Here is a 26,318-nt window from a genome sequence, read left to right on the forward strand (position 1 = left end):
CTGAAATGAACATTTTCACTTCAATGTCAAAATGCAGCTGGGTGCCACATAACAGCTGGGAGCCACATAACGGCTGGGGCCACATAACAGCTGGGGGCCACATAACGGCTGGGGGCCACATAACAGCTGGGGGCCACATAACGGCTGGGGGCAACATAATGGCTGGGTGCCACATAACGGCTGGGGGCCACATAACAGCTGGGGGCACCATAACGGCTGGGGCCACATAACAGCTGGGGGCCACATACCGGCTGGGGGCCACATAACGGCTGCGGGCCACATAACAGCTGGGGCCACATAACGGCTGGGGGCCACATAACGGCTGGGGGCCACATAACAGCTGGGGGCCACATAACGGCTGGGGGCACATAATAGCTGCGGCCACATAACAGCTGGGGCCACATAACGGTTGGGGGCCACATAACGGCTGGGGCCACATAACAGCTGGATGCCATATAACGGCTGGGGGGCCACATAACAGCTGGATGCCATATAACGGCTGGGGGCCAATAACAGCTGGATGCCATATAACAGCTGGGGCCACATAACAGCTGGATGCCATATAACGGCTGGGGGCCACATAACAGCTGGGGGCCACTTGACAGCTGGGGGCCACATAACGGCTGGGGGCCACATAACAGCTGGGGCCACATGCTGGGGCCACATAACGGCTGGGGCCACATAACGGCTGGGGCCACATAACAGCTGGGGGCCACATAACAGCTGGGGCCACATAACGGCTGGGGGCCACATAACGGCTGGGGCCACATAACGGCTGGGGCCACATAACAGCTGGGGCCACATAACAGCTGGGGCCACATGACAGCTGGGGGCCACATAACGGCTGGGTGCCACATAACAGCTGGGGCCACATGACAGCTGGGCCACATAACAGCTGGGGGCCACATAACAGCTGGCGCCACATAACGGCTGGGGCCACATAACGGCTGGGGCCACATGACAGCTGGGGCCACATGACAGCTGGGGGCCACATAACAGGTATTTGATGTGTGTTTGGGGTCATTGTCATGTTGGAAGACGAACAACATTCAATGGTGACAAAAACATTTGACAGTGGGTTGAAGATTGGACTCCAAAACATGATAATCCTGATCTGATAATCCTCAAATTTCATGATGCCGGTTAATAGTTTAGAGAGAGGGGTTAATAGTTTAGAGGGGGTTAATAGTTTAGAGGGGGTTGATAGTTTAGAGGAGGTTAATAGTTTAGAGGAGGTTAATAGTTTAGAGGGGGTTAATAGTTTAGAGGGGGTTAATAGTTTAGAGGGGGTTAATAGTTTAGAGGAGGTTAAAAGTTTAGAGAGAGGGGGTTAATAGTTTAGAGGAGGTTAAAAGTTTAGAGAGAGCAGAGGTTAATAGTTTAGAGGAGGTCAATAGTTTAGAGGGGCTTAATATTTTAGAGAGAGGGGGTTAATAGTTTAGAGGAGGTTAATAGTTTAGAGGGGGTTCATAGTTTAGAGGGGGTTAATAGTTTAGAGGAGGTTAATAGTTTAGAGGGGGTTAATAGTTTAGAGGAGGTTAATAGTTTAGAGGGGGTTAATAGTTTAGAGAGGGAGGTTAATAGTTTAGAGGGGGTTAATAGTTTAGAGAGAGGAGGTCAATAGTTTAGAGGGGGTTAATATTTTAGAGAGAGGGGTTAATAGTTTAGAGGAGGTTAATAATAGTTTAGAGGGGTTAATAGTTTAGAGGGGGTTAATAGTTTAGAGAGGGGGGTTAATCATTTAGAGGGGTTAATAGTTTAGAGGAGGTTAATAGTTTAGAGGAGCTTAATATTTTAGAGAGGGTTAATAGTTTAGAGGGGGTTAATAGTTTAGAGGGGGTTAATAGTTTAGAGAGGGTTAATAGTTTAGAGGGGGTTCATAGTTTAGAGGGGGTTAATAGTTTAGAGGGGGTTAATAGTTTTAGAGGAGGTTAATAGTTTAGAGGGGGTTAATAGTTTAGAGGGGGTTAATAGTTTAGAGGGGGTTAATAGTTTAGAGGAGGTTAATAGTTTAGAGGAGCTTAATATTTTAGAGAGGGTTAAAAGTTTAGAGGGGGTTAATAGTTTAGAGGGGGTTAATAGTTTAGAGGGGGTTAATAGTTTAGAGAGTGTTAATAGTTTAGAGGGGGTTAATAGTTTAGAGGGGGTTAATAGTTTAGAGGGGGTTAATAGTTTAGAGGGGGTTAATAGTTTAGAGGGGGTTAATAGATTAGAGGAGGTTAATAGTTTAGAGGGGGTTAAGTGTTTAGAGGGGCAGAACCTGCTGACATCCAATATAACATTTCACCCTTCTTTCTCATCTCTCACTTTCTATAATCCAATCTTTCACTCTACTCATTCTCTTTTTCTATCTCCCTCTATCCATCTCTTTTCCCCTTTCTCTCTTTGAGTCAAACATGTGTTTTCCATGTGTTTGATACCGTTAATGGTATTCCAGTCCAGCCATTACAACCAGCCTGTCCTCCTACTGCTCCTCCCACCAGCCACCACTGACACACACTCACACAGCTCATTAGTAATTCATCTTCAAATATGTTATGCACTGGGGACAATGTTTAACCTAATTGGTCTTATTAATCTCTAACTTGTTTGTGCGTGTATATGTGAATGTGTGTGTGTGTGTGTGTGTGTGTGTGTGTGTGTGTGTGTGTGTGTGTGTGTGTGTGTGTGTGTGTGTGTGTGTGTGTGTGTGTGTGTGTGTGTGTGTGTGTGTGTGTGTGTGTGTGTCTGTGACTGTGTCTGTGTCTGTGTCTGTGTCTGTGTCTGTGTGTGTGAGCCTGAACTCACACGCACAAGACTCTTGTAGCCCGCTGAGCTAAAAGCCATTAGGCTTTTGGTCTCATGGTTACTCATTATTTGCTGTGTGTTTTGTGTGTGGTAGCCTGGTAAACCAGACCCTATTCATCACCAAGGTCAGACACGATAATAGCCTGCCACACATATACACTGACAGCTATCAGTTAGCACCACCCACCAACCCACACAGACAAACACAGTAAGTCATCATTAATTCATCAGTGTGATTATTTATTCACTAATTACTTTATCTCTGTCTATGGTCAGGCTGGATTAACCAATCACAGCGGGAATAGCAGCATTGCTCTCTCTCTCTCTCTCTCTCTCTCTCTGTCTCTCTCTCTGTCTGTCTCTCTCTCTCTCTCTCTCTCTCTCTCTCTCTCTCTCTCTCTCTCTCTCTCTCTCTCTCTCTCTCTCTCTCTCTCTCTCTCTCAAAAGGGAAATGAATAAGCATAAATATGGGTTGTATTTACATGGTGTTTGTTCTTCACTGGTTGCCCTTTTCTTGTGGAAACAGGTCACAAATCTTGCTGCTGTGATGCACACTGTGGTATTTCCCCAGTAGATATGGGAGTTCATCAAAATTTGATTTGTTTTTCGAATTCTTTGTGGATCTGTGTAATCTGAGGGAAGTATGTCTCTCTAATATGGTCATACATTTGGCAGGATGTTAGGAAGTGCAGCTCAGTTTCCACCTCATTTTGTGGGCAGTGTGCACATAGCCTGTCTTCTCCTGAGAGCCAGGTCTGCCTTTCTCAATAGCAAGGCTATGCTCACTGAGTCTGTACATAATCAAAGCTTTCCTTAATTTTGGGTCAGTCACAGTGGTCAGGTATTCTGCCACTGTGTACTCTCTGTTTATGGCCAAATCGCATTCTAGTTTGCACAGTTTTTTGTTAATTCTTTCCATATGTCAAGTAATTATCTTTTGTTTTCTCATGATTTGGTTAGGTCTAATTGTGTTGCTGTCCTGGGGCTCTGTGGGGTCTGTTTGTGTTAGTGATGAGAGCTTCAGGACCAGCTTGCTTATGGGGACTCTTCTCCAGGTTAATTTCTCTGTAGGTGATGGCTTTGTTATGGAGGAATTGGGAATTTCTTCCTTTTAGGTGGTGGTAGAATTTGACAGCTCTTTTCTGGATTTTGATAATTAATTCTCTGCCTAATTCTGCTCTGCATGCATTGGTTGGTGTTTTACGTTGTACACAGTGGATATTTTTGCCAAATTCTGCATGAAGCGTCTCAAATTTGGTGTTTGACAATTTTGTGAATTCTTGGTTGGTGAACAGACCACAGACCTCGTGTTTAACTGATTCAAGTATTTTTAGCCAGATCCTAATTGGTATGTTGAATTCTATGTTCCTTTTGATGGCATAGAATGCCCTTCTGGCCTTGTCTCTCAGATCGTTCACAGCTTTGTGGAAGTTACCTGTGGCGCTGATGTTTAGGCAGAGGTACGTATATTTTTTGTGTGCTCTAGGGCAACAGTGTCTAAATGGAATTTATATTTGTGGTCCTGGCAACTGGACCTTTTTTGGAACACCATTATTTTGGTCTTACTGAGATTTACTGTCAGGGCCCAGGTCTGACAGAATCTGTGCAGAAGATCTAGGTGCTGCTGTAGGCCCTCCTTGGTGGGGGGACAGAAGCACCAGATCATCAGCAAACAGTAGACATTTGACTTCGGATTCTAGTAGGGTGAGGCCGGGTGCTGCAGACTTTTCTAGTGCCCGCGCCAATTCGTTGATATATATATGTTGAAGTGGGTGGGGCTTAAGCTGCATCCCCGTCTCACCCTTTACCATGTGTGAAGAAATGTTTTTTTGCCAATTTTAACCGCACACTTCTTGTTTGTGGATACGGATATAATGTTGCATGTTTTTCCTCCAACACATGTTTCCATCAATTTGTATAGCAGACCCTCATGCCAAATTGAGTCAACAACTTTTTTGAAATCAACAAAGCATGAGAAAGACTTTTGTTTTGGTTGGTTTTGCTTGTCAATTAGGGTGTGCAGGGTGAATACATGGTCTGTTGTACAGTAATTTAAGCAGGGTCAGTATGTGATCTCTGTCGTATGATAATATTGTAAAACGCCAATTTCACATTTGTTTAGTACATTGTTTTCGCTTAGGAAATGTACGAGTCTGCTGTCAATGATAATGCAGAGGATTTTCCCACGGTTGCTGTTGGCGCATATCTCACGGTAGTTATTGGGGTCAAATTCTTCTCCACCTTGTGGATTGTGGTGATCGGTCCTGGGTCCAAATATTGGGAAATATGCCAGAGCTGAGGATGATGTAAAAAATTACGCTAAATTATATTTTTCTACTTGAAATTTGATGACTTTTCCTTGAATGACCCCAATATTAGAAAAAGTGAAACATCGCCTTTGCTACTGATTGAATTCAGACTAAACTAAAACGTTCTTGTGCAGAACCTCCCCTCCAGGATCCCACACATGACTCAAGTTCATTGACAAGATAAACAACATTTCCGACAAAATAAACATTTCTTGAAAGCGTTGTTTGCTAATGGGGAACGCAGTCAGAGGCTATAAAGTTGCTGCAGATGACTGTCCCCCCCAGTTCTCTCTCTGCTGAAGCCATGAGTGCAGGTCTGATTTATTCAGATGCCATGAGTTTCAGTTCCCAACAGGTCGTAAATCTGATTCTTTCAGATAAGAGAGGTCTGGGGGAAGTGAGTGGAGCATCTGCAATACCTCTACAACACTGGGCCTGAAGTAACAGTGGATGAGCAACTGGTTCCATTCAGAGGTACATTTATTTTCATATCTGTAATGTAAGTGATTTTCACTGGTAATTTTCTTATGTATTGTTATAATATCATTGATATATGCGATTGTTTTCTGACAATGATACTAATTACTGATAGTAATCTTTTTTGTTTTGAATTTTACCCCTTTTACTCCCCAAATATTAGTAGTTACTATCTTGTCTCATCGCTACAACTCCCCTACGGGCTCGGGAGAGACGAAGGTCGAAAGTCATGTGTCCCCCGAAACAGCTTAACACAGCGTGCAACCAACCCGAAGCCAGCCGCACCAATGTGTCGGAGGAAACACCGTACACCTGGCGACCTTGGTTAGCGTGCACTGCGCCCGGCCCGCCACAGGAGTCGCTGGTGTGCGATGAGACAAGGATATCCCTACCGCCAAACCCTCCCTAACCCGGACGACGCTAGGCCAATTGTGCGTCGCCCCACGGACCTCCCAGTCGTGGCCGGCTGCAACAGAGCCTGGGCGCGAACCCAGAGTCTCTGGTGGCACAGCTAGTACTGCGATGCAGTGCCCTAGATCACTGCGCCACCTGGGAGGCCGATAGTAACCTCTTGTCAAAAGGTCGCTGTCCTATACCCCCAGCAAGCCAGCAAAGTATGGCATCAAGATATGGGTGGACTGTGACGCACAATCCAGCTACGCTTGGAAGATGCAACTCTACACTGGGAAGCCAACCGGTGGAGGCCTGGTGAAGAAACAGTGGATGCAGGTTGTGCTTGATGTGACAGTTGGACTGAGGGGGCACAATTGTCACGTGTGACAATTTCTTCACCTCTTATGAACTCAGCCAGCAGCTCTGGAAGAGGAAGATCACCATGGTTGGCATAGTTAGAAAGAACAAGCCTGAGCTCCACCCTGCACTCCCCATAACAAGTGGGAGAGGCCTCTTATCAACGTTTGCATTCACCTCCACACCCACTCTAGTTTCTTACCCCCAAAGAGGAAAAATAATGTGGTCCTCCTGAGCACACTGCACAAAATGGCTGAGAAAGTGAGGACAGGAAGCCAGCCATCATCCTGGACTACAACCACAACAAAGGAGGCGTGGACAACCTGGACAAGGTGATTGGAACTTACAGCTGCAGGAGGATGACTGACCGCTGGCCCCTGGTCATCTTCCATAACTTTATTGATGTGTCCTCATACAATGCCTTTGTGATATGGAACAAGATCAACCCTACCTGGATGCCTGATAAGCGGACATATTTAAAGAAGGGAGCGCCTCACCCGCAGAGCAGCCTCTGCAGCACTTGTGAAAGCTGTTCAGGGGGCTGAATCTTGTCCTGATCCACTTGAGGCTGCAGCTGGGGCAGGCAAGAGGAGGAGATGCCAATTCTGCCTCCCAAAGAATGACTGTAAAACAAATACTATGTGCTGCACATGTGAGAAATACATCTGCAAAGTCCATGCACACAGACTTGCATACTGTCCTACATGTGCGAATTAGAGTTGATTGATTTATGTTCTTCACATTTTTGTTTTGTGTCTATCTTATTTTATTTTTATTTATTGTTGTTTATACACCTTGTGGGAAGGGGGCAATGGTTAAAAAATAGGAGAAGACTAGTTATAGTAGTTGAAATCCTCATTGTACAGTATATAAGAATATATCACTATGTTGCCAAAGAAGTTGTAATGGTCCTGTGTGTAGCTGGTGTAAAGAGTCAGGCGCACGACAGCATATATGAGTAATCAACATACTTTACTCCAAGAGACAAATTTACGAAGTAAATGCCCTTCCAGCAGGGCAGGCGGAGGAGCAGGTTTTGGGTCGAGAGCCAGAACCGTGTCCACACCGGGGCCTCGCTGCAGTGGCGGTCGGCACTCACTTTATGACGCCTCACGGCCCGTTGTAGGTGCACATGGGCCGCGTCCCAGGTCTCCTCCGAGCGCTTAAACCATTCCAGTACCCCAGTACGCACTGGAAAGGAGAGAGGTTAGTGGAGTTTGGGGCCATCTCTGCCCAGGGATGAACGCCACCCATTCCCCGGCCGGTCCTGGCAACACATCCTGGTTTACTCTCTCCACCTGCCCGTTACTCTCGGGGTGAAAACCTGAGGTCAGGCTGATCGAGACCCCAGACGCTCCATGAACGCCCTCCAAACTCTGGACGTGAACTGGGGACCCCCGATCAGAAACGATGTCCTCAGGCACCCCGTAGTGCCGGAAGACGGGTGTGAACAGGGCCTCCGCAGTCTGTAGGTCCGTAGGGAGACCGGGCAAAGGGAGGAGACGGCAGGACTTAGAAAGCCGATCCACAACGACCAGGATCGTGGTGTTGCCCTGTGAGGGAGGAAGATCCGTCAGGAAGTCCACCGACAGGTGCGACCACGGCCGTTGTGGAACAGGTAGAAGTTGTCATTTTCCTCTGGGCAGGTGCCTAGTGGCCTTGCACTGGGCACACAGCGAGCAGGAGGAAATGTAAACCCTCACGTCCTTGGTCAAGGTGGGCCACCAGTACCGTCTGACTGATATCAGGAGGGTGACATATGGGCCCAATAGATCAAACGGTCGCGGACAGCAGGCGGAACGTACAGGCACCCAGCTGGACACTGGGGGAGTGTTAACGCCCGTTCGATGTCTGCGTCCAGCTCCCACATCACCCGATGCCACCAGGCAAGTGGCCGGAAGTATGGAGTGTGATCCATGGACCGCTCCTCTGTGTCATACATCCAGGACAGTGCGTCTGCCTTAGCGTTCTGGGAACCCAGTCTGTAGGATAGAGTGGAAACAAAATGGGTAAAGAACATAGCCTTAGCCACATGCCTTCAGAGCCTTGACAACAGCCAACAGCTCCCGGTCCCCTCATAGTTTCACTCCGCTGGGCTGAGCTTCTTCAAAAGAAAGCACAGGGGCGGAGCTTTGGTGGCGTGCTATGAGAGCCAAAGACGGATCCGGATGAGCCAGCACGGGAGCCGAGGTAAACAGAGCCTTCAGGTGACCAAAGCCCTGTCCGCCTCAGTCGACCACTGCAGCCGCACCGGTCCCCCTTCAGCAGTGAGGTAAATGGGAGCTGCTACCTGACCAAAACCCCGGATAAACCTCCGGTAGTAGTTGGCAAACCCAAGATATTGCTGCACTTCCTTTTACCGTGGTGGAGTCGGCCAATTACGCACGGCTGAAATGCGGTCACTCTCCAACTCCAGCCCTGACTTGGAAATGCGGTACCTAGGAAGGAGACGGACTGTTGGAAGAACAGACATTTCTCAGCCTTGACGTATAGATCATGCTCCAACAGTTGACAAAGGACCCTGCGCACCAGGGACACTTGCTCGGCGTGTATAGCGGAGTATATCAGAATGTCATCGATATACACCACAACACCCTGCCCGTGCAGGTTCCGGAAAATCTCGTCAACAAAGGCCTGGAAGACTGATGGAGCATTCATCAACCCGTACGGCATGACGAGGTACTCATAGTGCCCAGAGGTGGTACTAAATGCCGTCTTCCACTCATCCCCCTCCCAGATACGCACTAGGTTGTAAGCGCTCCTGAGATCCAATTTTGTGAAGAAGGGCGCCCCGTGTATTGACTCGATCACACTGGCTATGAGAGGCAGTGGGTAGCTGTACCTCACAGTGATCTGATTGATCCTCGATAGTCAATACACGGGCGCAGACCTCCATCCTTGTTCTTCACAAAAAATAAACTTGAGGAGGCAGGTGAAGTGGAGGGCTAAATCTATCCCTGCCGCAGGAATTCAGAGACACATGATTCCATAGCCACCGTCTCCTCCTGTGACAGAGGATACACGTGACTCCTGGGTAGTGCTGCGTTTTCCAGGAAATTTATCGCACAATCCCCCCCGTCGATGAGGTGGTAATTTAGTGCACTCTTCTTACAGAAGGCTAGAGCCAAATCGGCATATTCTGGGGATGCGCACTGTGGAGAACTGGTCTGGACTTTCCACCGTAGTCGCACCAACGGAAGCTCCCACACACCTCCCTGAGCACTCTCGTGACCACCCCTTGAGAGCCCTCTGTTGCCACGAAATAGTGGGGTAATGACAGGCCAACCAGGGTAAGCCCAGCGCAGTTCCTTCTTTTTCTATAGTGTATTTCTGTATTGTTTTAGTGATTCACCATAGTGAAGCGTAGACTCAGGTTGTCTGGGTCTCTATGTTTTTGGTTAGACGCGTTTCTCCATTTCTTTCTTATGTTTTTGCATTTCTTCATCAAACCATTTGTCATTGTTATTGTTTTCTTAGGTTGTCTGCTTGAATTATTATTGTTTTGATAGTGAAGCTGAGAGGTCAAATATACTGCCAAGTTTTACACCTTTTACACCTATTTTGTCCAGGAAATTGTCTAGAAAGGTTGAATGTGTTGTTGCCTAATAGTTTTCTGGCAGGTTTCTACACTACTTCCCCTTCCATCTACAGCATTTCTTAATATTGTTCAGTTCCTTTGGCTTTCATGCCTCATGGTTAGTATTGCTCTGTTCAAGTAGACTGTGATTTTGCTGTGGTCTGATAGGGGTTGCTAGTGGACTGACTTTGAACACTATGAGAGACTCTGGGTTGAGGTCAGTGATAAAGTAGTCTACAGTACTACTGCCAAGAGATGAGCTATAGGTGTATCTACCATAGAGTCCCCTAAGCCTACCATTGACTATGTACATACCCAGGATGTAACAGAGCTATATGTGTACCTACCATAGGAGTCCCCTGGAAGCCTACCATTGACTATGTACATACCCAGGATGTAACAGAGCTATATGTGTACCTACCATAGAGTCCCCTGAAGCCTACCATTGACTATGTACATACCCAGCGTGTGACAGAGCTATAGGTGTACCTACCATAGAGTCCCCTCGAAGCCTACCATTGACTATGTACATGCCCAGCGTGTGACAGAGCTATAGGTGTACCTACCATAGGAGTCCCCTCGAAGCCTACCATTGACTATGTACATACCCAGGATGTAACAGAGCTATATGTGTACCTACCATAGGAGTCCCCTGGAAGCCTACCATTGACTATGTACATACCCAGCGTGTGACAGAGCTATAGGTGTACCTACCATAGGAGTCCCCTCGAAGCCTACCATTGACTATGTACATGCCCAGCGTGTGACAGAGCTATAGGTGTACCTACCATAGGAGTCCCCTCGAAGCCTACCATTGACTATGTACATACCCAGGATGTAACAGAGCTATAGGTGTACCTACCATAGGAGTCCCCTCGAAGCCTTCCATTGACTATGTACATACCCAGGATGTAACAGAGCTATAGGTGTACCTACCATAGAGTCCCCTCGAAGCCTACCATTGACAATGTACATACCCAGGATGTAACAGAGCTATAGGTGTACCTACCATAGGAGTCTCCTCGAAGCCTTCCATTGACTATGTACATACCCAGGATGTAACAGAGCTATAGGTGTACCTACCATAGGAGTCCCCTTCAAAGCCTACCATTGACTATGTACATACCCAGGATGTAACAGAGCTATAGGTGTACCTACCATAGGAGTCCCCTTCAAAGCCTTCCATTGACTATGTACATACCCAGGATGTAACAGAGCTATAGGTGTACCTACCATAGAGTCCCCTCGAAGCCTACCATTGACTATGTACATACCCAGGATGTAACAGAGCTATAGGTGTACCTACCATTGACTATGTACATACCCAGCGTCCGACAGAGCTATAGGTGTACCTACCATAGGAGTCCCCTTGAAGCCTACCATTGACTATGTACATACCCAGGATGTAACAGAGCTATAGGTGTACCTACCATAGGAGTCCCCTTGAAGCCTACCATTGACTATGTACATACCCAGCGTCCGACAGAGCTATAGGTGTACCTACCATAGGAGTCCCCTCGAAGCCTACCATTGACTATGTACATACCCAGGATGTAACAGAGCTATAGGTGTACCTACCATAGGAGTCCCCTCGAAGCCTACCATTGACTATGTACATACCCAGGATGTAACAGAGCTATAGGTGTACCTACCATAGAGTCCCCTCGAAGCCTACCATTGACTATGTACATACCCAGGATGTAACAGAGCTATAGGTGTACCTACCATAGGAGTCCCCTCGAAGCCTACCATTGACTATGTACATACCCAGGATGTAACAGAGCTATAGGTGTACCTACCATAGGAGTCCCCTCAAGCCTACCATTGACTATGTACATACCCAGGATGTAACAGAGCTATAGGTGTACCTACCATAGAGTCCCCTCGAAGCCTACCATTGACTATGTACATACCCAGCGTGTGACAGAGCTATAGGTGTACCTACCATAGGAGTCCCCTCGAAGCCTACCATTGACTATGTACATACCCAGGATGTAACAGAGCTATAGGTGTACCTACCATAAGAGTCCCCTCGAAGCCTACCATTGACTATGTACATACCCAGGATGTAACAGAGCTATAGGTGTACCTACCATAGGAGTCCCCTCGAAGCCTACCATTGACTATGTACATACCCAGGATGTAACAGAGCTATAGGTGTACCTACCATAGGAGTCCCCTCGAAGCCTACCATTGACTATGTACATACCCAGGATGTAACAGAGCTATAGGTGTACCTACCATAGGAGTCCCCTCGAAGCCTACCATTGACTATGTACACACCCAGCGTGAGACAGAGCTATAGGTGTACCTACCATAGGAGTCCCCCCGAAGCCTACCATTGACTATGTACATACCCAGCGTGAGACAGAGCTGCAGGAGTTGTAACCTGTTTGTGTTGGTTATGTTGTCATAGTTGTGCCTAGGGGGGCATATGGGGGAGGGAATGCTGTCACCTCCAGGTAGGTGTTTGTCCCCCTGTGTGATGAGGGTGTCAGGTTCTTGTCCAGTTCTGGGGTTATACTTGAACTTAGTCGTAAGATCATTACAGACGGTGTGCTTACTTTCGATTCATAAAATATACTGAGCATTAAAAAACCTTAGGCCCCTTCTAATGAAGCCCATTCCTAATTTACACACCTGTGATCTATAAATCTCAAATGAACTTAACATTGACGGCACCTGAACGTTGCCTTACAATCAGCGATTTCCCTTATAGAATGCCTGCACAAATGAGGGTTTAGTCAGGAATAGCCACCGACCAAAAGAGAAAATGTAACTTTTGGAAGATGAGATCGCGGCGATGGGAGAGGAGATTGAAGACAGGCAACACGTATTATTCAGTGGACTAAATAGAGGGTAGACAAAACAAAGCCAAAACAGGTATCTTGGGAGTGGGACCCCTGGATTGAACCAGGTTGGGCAGCAAAACAGACCTGGAACTGATGTGAAAGAAATGATCTGACCTTATTAAACTGCAAGGGAAAAGATTAGCCCAACATTTATTATTATTTTTATTTCACCTTTATTTAACCAGGTAGGCTAGTTGAGAACACCTTTATTTAACCAGGTAGGCTAGTTGAGAACACCTTTATTTAACCAGGTAGGCTAGTTGAGAACACCTTTATTTAACCAGGTAGGCTAGTTGAGAACACCTTTATTTAACCAGGTAGGCTAGTTGAGGACACCTTTATTTAACCAGGTAGTCTAGTTGAGAACACCTTTATTTAACCAGGTAGGCTAGTTGAGAACACCTTTATTTAACCAGGTAGGCTAGTTGAGAACACCTTTATTTAAAACCAGGTAGGCTAGTTGAGAACACCTTTATTTAACCAGGTAGGCTAGTTGAGAACACCTTTATTTAACCAGGTAGGCTAGTTGAGAACACCTTTATTTAACCAGGTAGGCTAGTTGAGAACACCTTTATTTAACCAGGTAGGCTAGTTGAGAACACCTTTATTTAACCAGGTAGGCTAGTTGAGAACACCTTTATTTAACCAGGTTGGCTAGTTGAGAACACCTTTATTTAACCAGGTAGGCTAGTTGAGAACACCTTTATTTAACCAGGTAGGCTAGTTGAGAACACCTTTATTTAACCAGGTTGGATAGTTGAGAACACCTTTATTTAACCAGGTAGGCCAGTTGAGAACACCTTTATTTAACCAGGTAGGCCAGTTGAGAACACCTTTATTTAACCAGGTAGGCTAGTTGAGAACACCTTTATTTAACCAGGTAGGCTAGTTGAGAACACCTTTATTTAAAACCAGGTAGGCTAGTTGAGAACACCTTTATTTAACCAGGTAGGCTAGTTGAGAACACCTTTATTTAACCAGGTAGGCTAGTTGAGAACACCTTTATTTAACCAGGTAGGCTAGTTGAGAACACCTTTATTTAACCAGGTAGGCTAGTTGAGAACACCTTTATTTAACCAGGTAGGCTAGTTGAGAACACCTTTATTTAACCAGGTTGGCTAGTTGAGAACACCTTTATTTAACCAGGTAGGCTAGTTGAGAACACCTTTATTTAACCAGGTAGGCTAGTTGAGAACACCTTTATTTAACCAGGTTGGATAGTTGAGAACACCTTTATTTAACCAGGTAGGCCAGTTGAGAACACCTTTATTTAACCAGGTAGGCCAGTTGAGAACACCTTTATTTAACCAGGTAGGCTAGTTGAGAACACCTTTATTTAACCAGGTTGGATAGTTGAGAACACCTTTATTTAACCAGGTAGGCTAGTTGAGAACACCTTTATTTAACCAGGTAGGCTAGTTGAGAACACCTTTATTTAACCAGGTAGGCTAGTTGAGAACACCTTTATTTAACCAGGTTGGCTAGTTGAGAACACCTTTATTTAACCAGGTAGGCTAGTTGAGAACACCTTTATTTAACCAGGTAGGCTAGTTGAGAACACCTTTATTTAACCAGGTTGGATAGTTGAGAACACCTTTATTTAACCAGGTAGGCCAGTTGAGAACACCTTTATTTAACCAGGTAGGCCAGTTGAGAACACCTTTATTTAACCAGGTAGGCTAGTTGAGAACACCTTTATTTAACCAGGTTGGATAGTTGAGAACACCTTTATTTAACCAGGTAGGCTAGTTGAGAACACCTTTATTTAACCAGGTAGGCTAGTTGAGAACACCTTTATTTAACCAGGTAGGCTAGTTGAGAACACCTTTATTTAACCAGGTTGGCTAGTTGAGAACACCTTTATTTAACCAGGTAGGCTAGTTGAGAACAGCTTTATTTAACCAGGTAGGCTAGTTGAGGACACCTTTATTTGACCAGGTAGGCTAGTTGAGAACACCTTTATTTAACCAGGTAGGCTAGTTGAGAACACCTTTATTTAACCAGGTTGGCTAGTTGAGAACACCTTTATTTAACCAGGTAGGCCAGTTGAGAACACCTTTATTTAACCAGGTAGGCTAGTTGAGAACACCTTTATTTAACCAGGTAGGCTAGTTGAGAACAGCTTTATTTAACCAGGTTGGCTAGTTGAGGACACCTTTATTTGACCAGGTAGGCTAGTTGAGAACACCTTTATTTAACCAGGTAGGCTAGTTGAGAACACCTTTATTTAACCAGGTTGGCTAGTTGAGAACACCTTTATTTAACCAGGTAGGCTAGTTGAGAACACCTTTATTTAACCAGGTAGGCTAGTTGAGAACACCTTTATTTAACCAGGTAGGCTAGTTGAGAACACCTTTATTTAACCAGGTTGGCTAGTTGAGAACACCTTTATTTAACCAGGTAGGCTAGTTGAGAACAGCTTTATTTAACCAGGTAGGCTAGTTGAGAACACCTTTATTTAACCAGGTTGGCTAGTTGAGAACACCTTTATTTAACCAGGTAGGCTAGTTGAGAACACCTTTATTTAACCAGGTTGGCTAGTTGAGAACACCTTTATTTAACCAGGTAGGCCAGTTGAGAACACCTTTATTTAACCAGGTAGGCTAGTTGAGAACACCTTTATTTAACCAGGTAGGCTAGTTGAGAACAGCTTTATTTAACCAGGTTGGCTAGTTGAGAACACCTTTATTTAACCATGTAGGCTAGTTGAGAACACCTTTATTTAACCAGGTTGGCTAGTTGAGAACACCTTTATTTAACCAGGTAGGCTCGTTGAGAACACCTTTATTTAACCAGGTAGGCTAGTTGAGAACACCTTTATTTAACCAGGTAGGCTAGTTGAGAACACCTTTATTTAACCAGGTAGGCTAGTTGAGAACACCTTTATTTAACCAGGTAGGCTAGTTGAGAACACCTTTACTTAACCAGGTAGGCTAGTTGAGAACACCTTTATTTAACCAGGTAGGCTAGTTGAGAACACCTTTATGTAACCAGGTAGGCTAGTTGAGAACACCTTTACTTAACCAGGTAGGCTAGTTGAGAACACCTTTATTTAACCAGGTAGGCTAGTTGAGAACACCTTTATTTAACCAGGTAGGCTAGTTGAGGACAGCTTTATTTAACCAGGTAGGCTAGTTGAGAACACCTTTACTTAACCAGGTAGGCTAGTTGAGAACACCTTTATTTAACCAGGTAGGCTAGTTGAGAACACCTTTATTTAACCAGGTAGGCTAGTTGAGAACACCTTTATTTAACCAGGTAGGCTAGTTGAGAACACCTTTACTTAACCAGGTAGGCTAGTTGAGGACACCTTTATTTGACCAGGTAGGCTAGTTGAGAACACCTTTATTTAACCAGGTAGGCTAGTTGAGAACACCTTTATTTAACCAGGTTGGCTAGTTGAGAACACCTTTATTTAACCAGGTAGGCTAGTTGAGAACACCTTTATTTAACCAGGTAGGCTAGTTGAGAACACCTTTATTTAACCAGGTAGGCTAGTTGAGAACACCTTTATTTAACCAGGTTGGCTAGTTGAGAACACCTTTATTTAACCAGGTAGGCTAGTTGAGAACAGCTTTATTTAACCAGGTAGGCTAGTTGAGGACACCTTTATTTGACCAGGTAGGCTAGTTGAGAACACCTTTATTTAACCAGGTAGGCTAGTTGAGAACACCTTTATTTAACCAGGTTGGCTAGTTGAGAACACCTTTATTTAACCAGGTAGGCCAGTTGAGAACACCTTTATTTAACCAGGTAGGCTAGTTGAGAACACCTTTATTTAACCAGGTACGCTAGTTGAGAACAGCTTTATTTAACCAGGTTGGCTAGTTGAGGACACCTTTATTTGACCAGGTAGGCTAGTTGAGAACACCTTTATTTAACCAGGTAGGCTAGTTGAGAACACCTTTATTTAACCAGGTTGGCTAGTTGAGAACACCTTTATTTAACCAGGTAGGCTAGTTGAGAACACCTTTATTTAACCAGGTAGGCTAGTTGAGAACACCTTTATTTAACCAGGTAGGCTAGTTGAGAACACCTTTATTTAACCAGGTTGGCTAGTTGAGAACACCTTTATTTAACCAGGTAGGCTAGTTGAGAACAGCTTTATTTAACCAGGTAGGCTAGTTGAGAACACCTTTATTTAACCAGGTTGGCTAGTTGAGAACACCTTTATTTAACCAGGTAGGCTAGTTGAGAACACCTTTATTTAACCAGGTTGGCTAGTTGAGAACACCTTTATTTAACCAGGTAGGCCAGTTGAGAACACCTTTATTTAACCAGGTAGGCTAGTTGAGAACACCTTTATTTAACCAGGTAGGCTAGTTGAGAACAGCTTTATTTAACCAGGTTGGCTAGTTGAGAACACCTTTATTTAACCATGTAGGCTAGTTGAGAACACCTTTATTTAACCAGGTTGGCTAGTTGAGAACACCTTTATTTAACCAGGTAGGCTCGTTGAGAACACCTTTATTTAACCAGGTAGGCTAGTTGAGAACACCTTTATTTAACCAGGTAGGCTAGTTGAGAACACCTTTATTTAACCAGGTAGGCTAGTTGAGAACACCTTTACTTAACCAGGTAGGCTAGTTGAGAACACCTTTACTTAACCAGGTAGGCTAGTTGAGAACACCTTTATTTAACCAGGTAGGCTAGTTGAGAACACCTTTATGTAACCAGGTAGGCTAGTTGAGAACACCTTTACTTAACCAGGTAGGCTAGTTGAGAACACCTTTATTTAACCAGGTAGGCTAGTTGAGAACACCTTTATTTAACCAGGTAGGCTAGTTGAGGACAGCTTTATTTAACCAGGTAGGCTAGTTGAGAACACCTTTATTTAACCAGGTAGGCTAGTTGAGAACACCTTTATTTAACCAGGTAGGCTAGTTGAGAACACCTTTATTTAACCAGGTAGGCTAGTTGAGAACACCTTTATTTAACCAGGTAGGCTAGTTGAGAACACCTTTACTTAACCAGGTAGGCTAGTTGAGGACACCTTTATTTGACCAGGTAGGCTAGTTGAGAACACCTTTATTTAACCAGGTAGGCTAGTTGAGAACACCTTTATTTAACCAGGTTGGCTAGTTGAGAACACCTTTATTAACCAGGTAGGCTAGTTGAGAACACCTTTATTTAACCAGGTAGGCTAGTTGAGAACACCTTTATTTAACCAGGTAGGCTAGTTGAGAACACCTTTATTTAACCAGGTTGGCTAGTTGAGAACACCTTTATTTAACCAGGTAGGCTAGTTGAGAACAGCTTTATTTAACCAGGTAGGCTAGTTGAGAACACCTTTATTTAACCAGGTTGGCTAGTTGAGAACACCTTTATTTAACCAGGTAGGCTAGTTGAGAACACCTTTATTTAACCAGGTTGGCTAGTTGAGAACACCTTTATTTAACCAGGTAGGCCAGTTGAGAACACCTTTATTTAACCAGGTAGGCTAGTTGAGAACACCTTTATTTAACCAGGTAGGCTAGTTGAGAACAGCTTTATTTAACCAGGTTGGCTAGTTGAGAACACCTTTATTTAACCATGTAGGCTAGTTGAGAACACCTTTATTTAACCAGGTTGGCTAGTTGAGAACACCTTTATTTAACCAGGTAGGCTCGTTGAGAACACCTTTATTTAACCAGGTATGCTAGTTGAGAACACCTTTATTTAACCAGGTAGGCTAGTTGAGAACACCTTTATTTAACCAGGTAGGCTAGTTGAGAACAACTTTACTTAACCAGGTAGGCTAGTTGAGAACACCTTTACTTAACCAGGTTGGCTAGTTGAGAACACCTTTATTTAACCAGGTAGGCTAGTTGAGAACACCTTTACTTAACCAGGTAGGCTAGTTGAGAACACCTTTACTTAACCAGGTAGGCTAGTTGAGAATACCTTTATTTAACCAGGTAGGCTAGTTGAGAACACCTTTATTTAACCAGGTAGGCTAGTTGAGGACAGCTTTATTTAACCAGGTAGGCTAGTTGAGAACACCTTTACTTAACCAGGTAGGCTAGTTGAGAACACCTTTATTTAACCAGGTAGGCTAGTTGAGAACACCTTTATTTAACCAGGTAGGCTAGTTGAGAACACCTTTATTTAACCAGGTAGGCTAGTTGAGAACACCTTTACTTAACCAGGTAGGCTAGTTGAGAACACCTTTATTTAACCAGGTTGGCTAGTTGAGAACAAGTTCTCATTTACAACTGCGACCTGGCCAAGATAAAGCATAGCAGTGTGAACAGACAACAACACAGAGTTACACATGGAGTAAACAATAAACAAGTCAATAACATATTAGAAAAAAAAGAGTCTATATACAGTGTGTGCAAAAGGAATGAGGAGGTAGGCAATAAATAGGCCATAGGAGAGAATAATTACAATTTAGCAGATTATAGTAGAATGCATCCCCCAAACAACTACCCCGGGCCATCCGAGCCTGGTTTCTCTCTAGGGTGTTAATCCTTCTGGGGTGTTAATCCTTCTGGGGTGTTAATCCTTCTGGGGTGTTAATCATTCTGGGGTGTTTTTCCTTCTTGGGTGTTAATCCTTCTGGGGTGTTCATCCTTCTGGGGTGTTCATCCTTCTGAGGTGTTAATCCTTCTGGGGTGTTAATCATTCTGGGGTGTTAATCCTTCTGGGGTGTTTTCCTTCTGAGGTGTTAATCCTTCTGGGGTGTTCATCCTTCTGGGGTGTTCATCCTTCTGGGGTGTTCATCCTTCTGGGGTGTTAATCCTTCTGGGGTGTTAATCCTTCTGGGGTGTTAATCCTTCTGGGGTGTTTTCCTTCTGGGGTGTTAATCCTTCTGGGGTGTTTTTCCTTCTAGGGTGTTAATCCTTCTGGGGTGTTAATCCTTCTGGGGTGTTAATCCTTCTGGGGTGTTTTTCCTTCTGGGGTGTTAATCCTTCTAGGGTGTTAATCCTTCTAGGGTGCTAATCCTTCTAGGGTGTTTTTCCTTCTGGGGTGTTAATCCTTCTGGGGTGTTTTCCTTCTGGGGTGTTAATCCTTCTAGGGTGTTAATCCTTCTGAGGTGTTTTTCCTTCTGGGAGTGTTAATCCTTCTTGGGTGTTAATCCTTCTGGGGTGTTCATCCTTCTGGGGTGTTAATCCTTCTGGGGTGTTTTTCCTTCTGGGGTGTTAATCCTTCTGGGGTGTTAATCCTTCTGAGGTGTTAATCCTTCTGGGGTGTTAATCCTTCTGGGGTGTTAATCCTTCTCGGGTGTTAATCCTTCTGGGGTGTTTTTCCTTCTGGGGTGTTAATCCTTCTGGGGTGTTAATCCTTCTGGGGTGTTTTTCCTTCTGGGGTGTTAATCCTTCTGGGGTGTTAATCCTTCTAGGGTGTTTTTTCCTTCTGGGGTGTTAATCCTTCTCGGTGTTAATCCTTCTGGGGTGTTAATCCTTCTGGGGTGTTAATCCTTCTGGGGTGTTAATCCTTCTGGGGTGTTAATCCTTCTGGGGTGTTCATCCTTCTAGGGTGTTAATCCTTCTGGGGTGTTAATCCTTCTAGGGTGTTAATCCTTCTGGGGTGTTAATCCTTCTGGGGTGTTCATCCTTCTAGGGTGTTAATCCTTCTGGGGTGTTAATCCTTCTGGGGTGTTAATCCTTCTGGGGTGTTAATCCTTCTGGGGTGTTAATCCTTCTGGGGTGTTAATCCTTCTAGGGTGTTTTTCCTTCTAGGGTGTTAATCCTTCTGGGGTGTTAATCCTTCTAGGGTGTTTTTCCTTCTAGGGTGTTTCTCCTTCTAGGGTGTTTTTCCTTCTAGGGTGTTTTTCCTTCTAGGGTGTTTTTCATTCTAGGGTGTTTTTTTCCTTCTAGGGTGTTTTTCCTTCTGGGGTGTTTCTCCTTCTAGGGTGTTAATCCTTCTCGGGTGTTAATCCTTCCGGGGTGTTTTTCATTCTAGGGTGTTTTTCCTTCTGGGGTGTTTCTCCTTCTAGGGTGTTAATCCTTCTAGGGTGTTAATCCTTCTAGGGTGTTTTTCATTCTAGGGTGTTTTTCCTTCTAGGGTGTTTTCCTTCTGGGGTGTTTCTCCTTCTAGGGTGTTAATCCTTCTCGGGTGTTAATCCTTCCGGGGTGTTTTTCCTTCTGGGGTGTTAATCCTTCTGGGGTGTTAATCCTTCTGGGGTGTTAATCCTTCTGGGGTGTTCATCCTTCTGGGTGTTCGTCCTTCTAGGGTGTTAATCCTTCTGGGGTGTTAATCCTTCTGGGGTGTTTTTCCTTCTGGGGTGTTAATCCTTCTGGGGTGTTAATCCTTCTAGGGTGTTTTTCCTTCTGGGGTGTTAATCCTTCTCGGGTGTTAATCCTTCTGGGGTGTTAATCCTTCGGGGTGTTAATCCTTCTAGGTGTTAATCCTTCTGGGGTGTTAATCCTTCTGGGGTGTTCATCCTTCTAGGTGTTAATCCTTCTGGGGTGTTAATCCTTCTGGGGTGTTAATCCTTCTGGGGTGTTAATCCTTCTGGGGTGTTAATCCTTCTAGGGTGTTTTTCCTTCTAGGGTGTTAATCCTTCTGGGGTGTTTTTCCTTCTGGGGTGTTAATCCTTCTGGGGTGTGTTAATCCTTCTGGGGTGTTAATCCTTCTAGGGTGTTTTCCTTCTGGGGTGTTAATCCTTCTAGGGTGTTAATCCTTCTAGGGTGTTTTTCATTCTAGGTGTTTTCCTTCTAGGGTGTTTTTCCTTCTAGGGTGTTAATCCTTCTAGGTGTTAATCCTTCTAGGGTGTTTTTTCATTCTAGGTGTTAATCCTTCTGGGGTGTTAATCCTTCTGGGGTGTTAATCCTTCTGGGGTGTTAATCCTTCTAGGTGTTTTCCTTCTAGGGTGTTTTCCTTCTAGGGTGTTTCTCCTTCTAGGGTGTTTCTCCTTCTAGGGTGTTAATCCTTCTAGGTGTTTTTCCTTCTAGGGTGTTTTCCTTCTAGGGTGTTAATCCTTCTACGGTGTTTTTCTCCTCTCTACGGTGTTTCTCCTTCTAGGGTGTTTCTCCTTCTAGGGTGTTAATCCTTCTGGGGTGTTAATCCTTCTACGGTGTTTCTCCTCTCTACGGTGTTTCTCCTTCTAGGGTGTTTTTCCTTCTAGGGTGTTTTCCTTCTAGGGTGTTTTTCCTTCTAGGGTGTTAATCCTTCTACGGTGTTTCTCCTCTCTACGGTGTTTCTCCTTCTAGGGTGTTTTTCCTTCTAGGTGTTTTTCCTTCTAGGGTGTTTTTCCTTCTAGGGTGTTTCTCCTTCTAGGGTGTTTTTCCTTCTAGGGTGTTTTTCCTTCTAGGTGTTTTTTCCTTCTAGGGTGCTTCTCCTTCTACGGTGTTTTTCCTTCTAGGGTGTTTTTTTCCTTCTAGGGTGTTTTTCCTTCTAGGGTGTTTTTTCCTTCTACGGTGTTTTTCCTTCTAGGGTGTTTTTACTGGTTGATTACAATTTAGCAGATTAAGACTGGAGTGATAAATGAGCAGATGAACATGTGCTGGTAGAGATACTGGTGTGCAAAAAAGAGCAGAAAAGTCATTAAATAAAAACAGTATGGGGATGAGGTAGGTAAATTGGGTGGGCTATATACCGATGGACTATGTACAGCTGCAGCGATCGGTTAGCTGCTCAGATAGCAGATGTTTAAAGTTGGTGAGGGAGATAAAGTCTCATAACCAGCAGGACAATCACTTACCTCAAGTCTAGACTTTACGCAGAGATAAGATCATTTCAACGTCAAAGTAAGGTTTTATAAATAACTACTTATACGTGGTTTTCTGCATGAAGTCATACTTAAGATCAAAATTGATCATACGTCCGTTTATAAACGAGGCCCCCTCTAGGATGGAGAAGCTGTCTTCATTAAAGTATTGAGTTTCTATTGGGGGATATAGGTAGCACACAGGAGGACATTTTTCTCTGTGGAGATCATTTCCTTTTAATTTCTAATAAAAAACATGAGCTGGCACAGACCCAGAGAAATGATTTTATGTAGAGTGCTGACTAATGGCGAATAAACTATAAACTATGAAAATAAAGAGAGTCACACACTCTGTATATAAACTCCCATTAATTTATTGGGTAAAATCAGATGTTAAATGTTCCTGTTTTGACTAATTTAATAGAGTGGGTTAGGTCTGCTCTATACCAAATTAGCACCTAGAGTCTCTTCCTGTTTCACTCCTGGTAGTGTGGTGGATGGGACTACCTGCTCTCTGTAACCTGGGGGTAACCAGTGGGTCTGTCTCCTCTATACCACCCACCTGGTAGTTTGGTAGATGGGACCACCAGCTCTCTGTAACCTAGAGGGTAACCAGTGGGTCCCGTCTCCACTCTATACCACCCACCTGGTAGTTTGGTAGATGGGACCACCAGCTCTCTGTAACCTAGAGGGTAACCAGTGGGTCCACGTCTCCTCTATACCCACCCCTGGTAGTTTGGTAGATGGGACCACCAGCTCTCTGTAACCTAGAGGGTAACCAGTGGGTCCGTCTCCTCTATACCACCCACCTGGTAGTTTGGTAGATGGGACCACCAGCTCTCTGTAACCTAGAGGGTAACCAGTGGAGTCCGTCTCCCTCTATACCACCCACCTGGTAGTTTGGTAGATGGGACCACCAGCTCTGTAACCTAGAGGGTAACCAGTGGGTCCGTCTCCTCTATACCACCCACCTGGTAGTTTTGTAGATGGGACCACCAGCTCTCTGTAACCTAGAGGGTAACCAGTGGGTCCGTCTCCTCTATACCACCCACCTGGTAGTTTTGGTAGATGGGACCACCAGCTCTCTGTAACCTAGAGGGCGGCCAGTGGGTCTCTCTCCTTTATACCATATTTCTTGTAGGACGACAATGTCTGTATTTCCAAAATCTTTGATGAAGTCTGGGTTCCTGCTCTTTAGGCCAAAAGGCAGATGACCTCAGACCTTGTATATTCAGGATGAGATAGTAAAAGCTTTGTGTTCCATAGTGTTGTTTTTGTGTGGTTCAGGCCCAGACCATTACAGTAGGTGTGAGCAGAGCATATTGAGCTTCTGATACAGTGCCCTGCAGGTATTCACCCCTTGGCATTTTTCCTATTTTTTGTTTGCATTACAACCTGTAATTTAAATCGAGTTTATTTGGATTTCATGTAATGGACACAAAATTGGTGAAATGAAAGGAAAAAACGAACTTGTTTAAAAAATATATATAATAATAAAAAACGGAAAAGTGGTACGTGCATATGTATTCACCCCTTTGCTATGAAGCCCCTAAATAAGATCTGGTGCAGCTAATTACCTTCAGAAGTCACATAATTAGTTTATGAAGTCACCTGTGTGCAATCTAAGTGTCACATGATGTGCTCATGATCTCAGTATATACAGCTGTTCTAAGGCCCCAGAGTCTGCAACACCACTAATCAAGGGGCACCACCAAGCAAGTGGCACCATGAAGACCAAGGTGCTCTCAGGGACAAGGTCATGGAGAAGTACAGATCAGGTTGGGTTATAAAAAAATATTAGAAACTTTGAACATTCCACGGAGCACTATTTAAATTCATTATTTTTTAAATGGAAAGAATATGACACTACAAAAAACCTGCCAAGAGAGGCCGCCCATCAAAACTCACAGACCAGGCAAGAAGGCATTAAATCAGAGAGGCAACAAAGAGAGCAAAGATAACCCCGAAGGAGCAGCAAAGCTCCACAGCGAGATTGGAGTATCAGTCCATAGGACCACTTTTAAGCCGTACACTCCACAGAGCTGGCCTTTACTGAAAAGTGGCCAGAAAAAAAGCCATTACTTAAAGAAAAAAAAAAGCAAACACATTTGGTGTTTGCCAAAAGGCATGTGGAGACTCCCCAAACATATGGAAGAAGGTACTCTGGTCAGATAAGACTAAAATTTAGGTTTGGCCATCAAGGAAAACGCTACGTCTGGTGCAAACCCAACACCTCTCATCACCCCGAGGAACCCCCATCTCCACAGTGAAGCATGGTGGTGGCAGCATCATGCTGTGGGTATGTTTTTCATCGGCAGGGACTGGGAGACTAGTCAGAATTAAAGGAATGATGGATGGCGCTAAATACATGGAAATTCTTGAGAGAGACCTGTTTCCAGTCTTCCAGAGATTTGAGACTGGGATGGAGGTTCACATTCCAACAGGACAAGGACCCTAAGCGCACTGCTAAAGTAACACTCCAGTGGTTTAAGGGAAATATTTAAATGTCTTGGATTGGCCTAGTCAGAGCCCAGAACTCAATCCAATGAGAATCTGTTGTATGTCTTAAAGATTGCTGTACACCAGCAACTTGAAAGAGCTGGAGCAGTTTTCCCTTGAAGAATGTGCAAAAATCCCAGTGGCGAGATGTGCCAAGCTTATAGACACATACCCAAAGAGACTTGCAGCTGTAATTACTGCAAAAGGTGGATCTACAAGTATTGACTTTGGGGGTGAATAGTTTTCTGTTTTTTTTTGTCTTATTTCTTGTTTTGTTTCAAAATAAAACATATTTGTCATCTTCAAAGTGTGTATGTGTGTAAATCCAAATGATACATAGCCCCCAAAATCAATTTTAATTCCAGGTTGTAGGCAACAAATTAGGAAATTCCAAGGGGGTGAATACTTTTGAAAGTCATTAAACATACCTCTTAGGTTGCAGGATGGGGCTTGGGCGGGTGTATTAGTGGGGTTGGGCCTGTTGCAGGATGGGGCTTGGGCGGGTGTATTAGTGGGGGTTGGGCCTGTTGCAGGATGGGGCTTGGGCGGGTGTATTAGTGGGGGTTGGGCCTGTTGCAGGATGCGGCTTAGGCGGGTGTATTAGTGGGGGTTGGGCCTGTAGCAGGATGGGGCTTGGGCGGGTGTATTAGTGGGGTTGGGCCTGTTGCAAGATGGGGCTTGGGCGGGTGTATTAGTGGGGGTTGGGCCTGTTGCAGGATGGGGTTTGGGCGGGTGTATTAGTGGGGGTTGGGCCTGTTGCAGGATGGGGCTTGGGCGGGTGTATTAGTGGGGGTTGGGCCTTTTGCAGGATGGGGCTTGGGTGGGTGTATTAATGGGGGTTGGGCCTGTTGCAGGATGGGGCTTGGGCGGGTGTATTAGTGGGGGTTGGGCCTGTTGGAGGATGAGGCTTGGGCGGGTGTATTAGTGGGGGTTGGGCCTGTTGGAGGATGGGGCTTGGACGGGTGTATTAGTGGGGGTTGGGCCTGTTGCAGGATGGGGCTTGGGCGGGTGTATTAGTGGGGGTTGGGCCTGTTGGAGGATGGGGCTTGGGCGGGTGTATTAGTGGGGGTTGGGCCTGTTGCAGGATGGGGCTTGGGCGGGTGTATTAGTGGGGGTTGGGCCTGTTGCAGGATGGTGCTTGGGCGGGTGTATTAGTGGGGGTTGGGCCTGTTGCAGGATGGGGCTTGGGCGGGTGTATTAGTGGGGGTTGGGCCTGTTGCAGGATGGGGCTTGGGCGGGTGTATTAGTGGGGGTTGGGCCTGTTGGAGGATGGGGCTTGGGCGGGTGTATTAGTGGGGTTGGGCCTGTTGCAGGATGGGGCTTGGGCGGGTGTATTAGTGGGGGTTGGGCCTGTTGCAGGATGGGGCTTGGGCGGGTGTATTAGTGGGGGTTGGGCCTGTTGCAGGATGGGGCTTGGGCGGGTGTATTAGTGG

The 26,318-nt window shown here is 45.1% G+C and overlaps 1 protein-coding gene and 1 long non-coding RNA gene across 2 annotated transcripts in view; one reads left to right on the plus strand and one right to left on the minus strand.

Moving 5' to 3' along the window:
• Nucleotides 1-26,318, minus strand: part of LOC118385715 (relaxin receptor 2-like) — a 297,386-nt gene that overhangs the window by 79,824 nt on the left and 191,244 nt on the right. The gene's annotated exons all lie outside the window — the stretch shown is intronic.
• On the plus strand, nt 15,309-18,892 carry LOC127930665 (uncharacterized). Its single transcript, XR_008138662.1, has 3 exons — nt 15,309-15,647; nt 15,879-16,010; nt 18,716-18,892. It is a non-coding gene; the product is annotated as an uncharacterized LOC127930665 (long non-coding RNA).

The sequence above is a fragment of the Oncorhynchus keta genome, chromosome 6, assembly GCF_023373465.1.
Source record: "Oncorhynchus keta strain PuntledgeMale-10-30-2019 chromosome 6, Oket_V2, whole genome shotgun sequence".
Taxonomy (NCBI): Eukaryota; Metazoa; Chordata; class Actinopteri; order Salmoniformes; family Salmonidae; genus Oncorhynchus; species Oncorhynchus keta.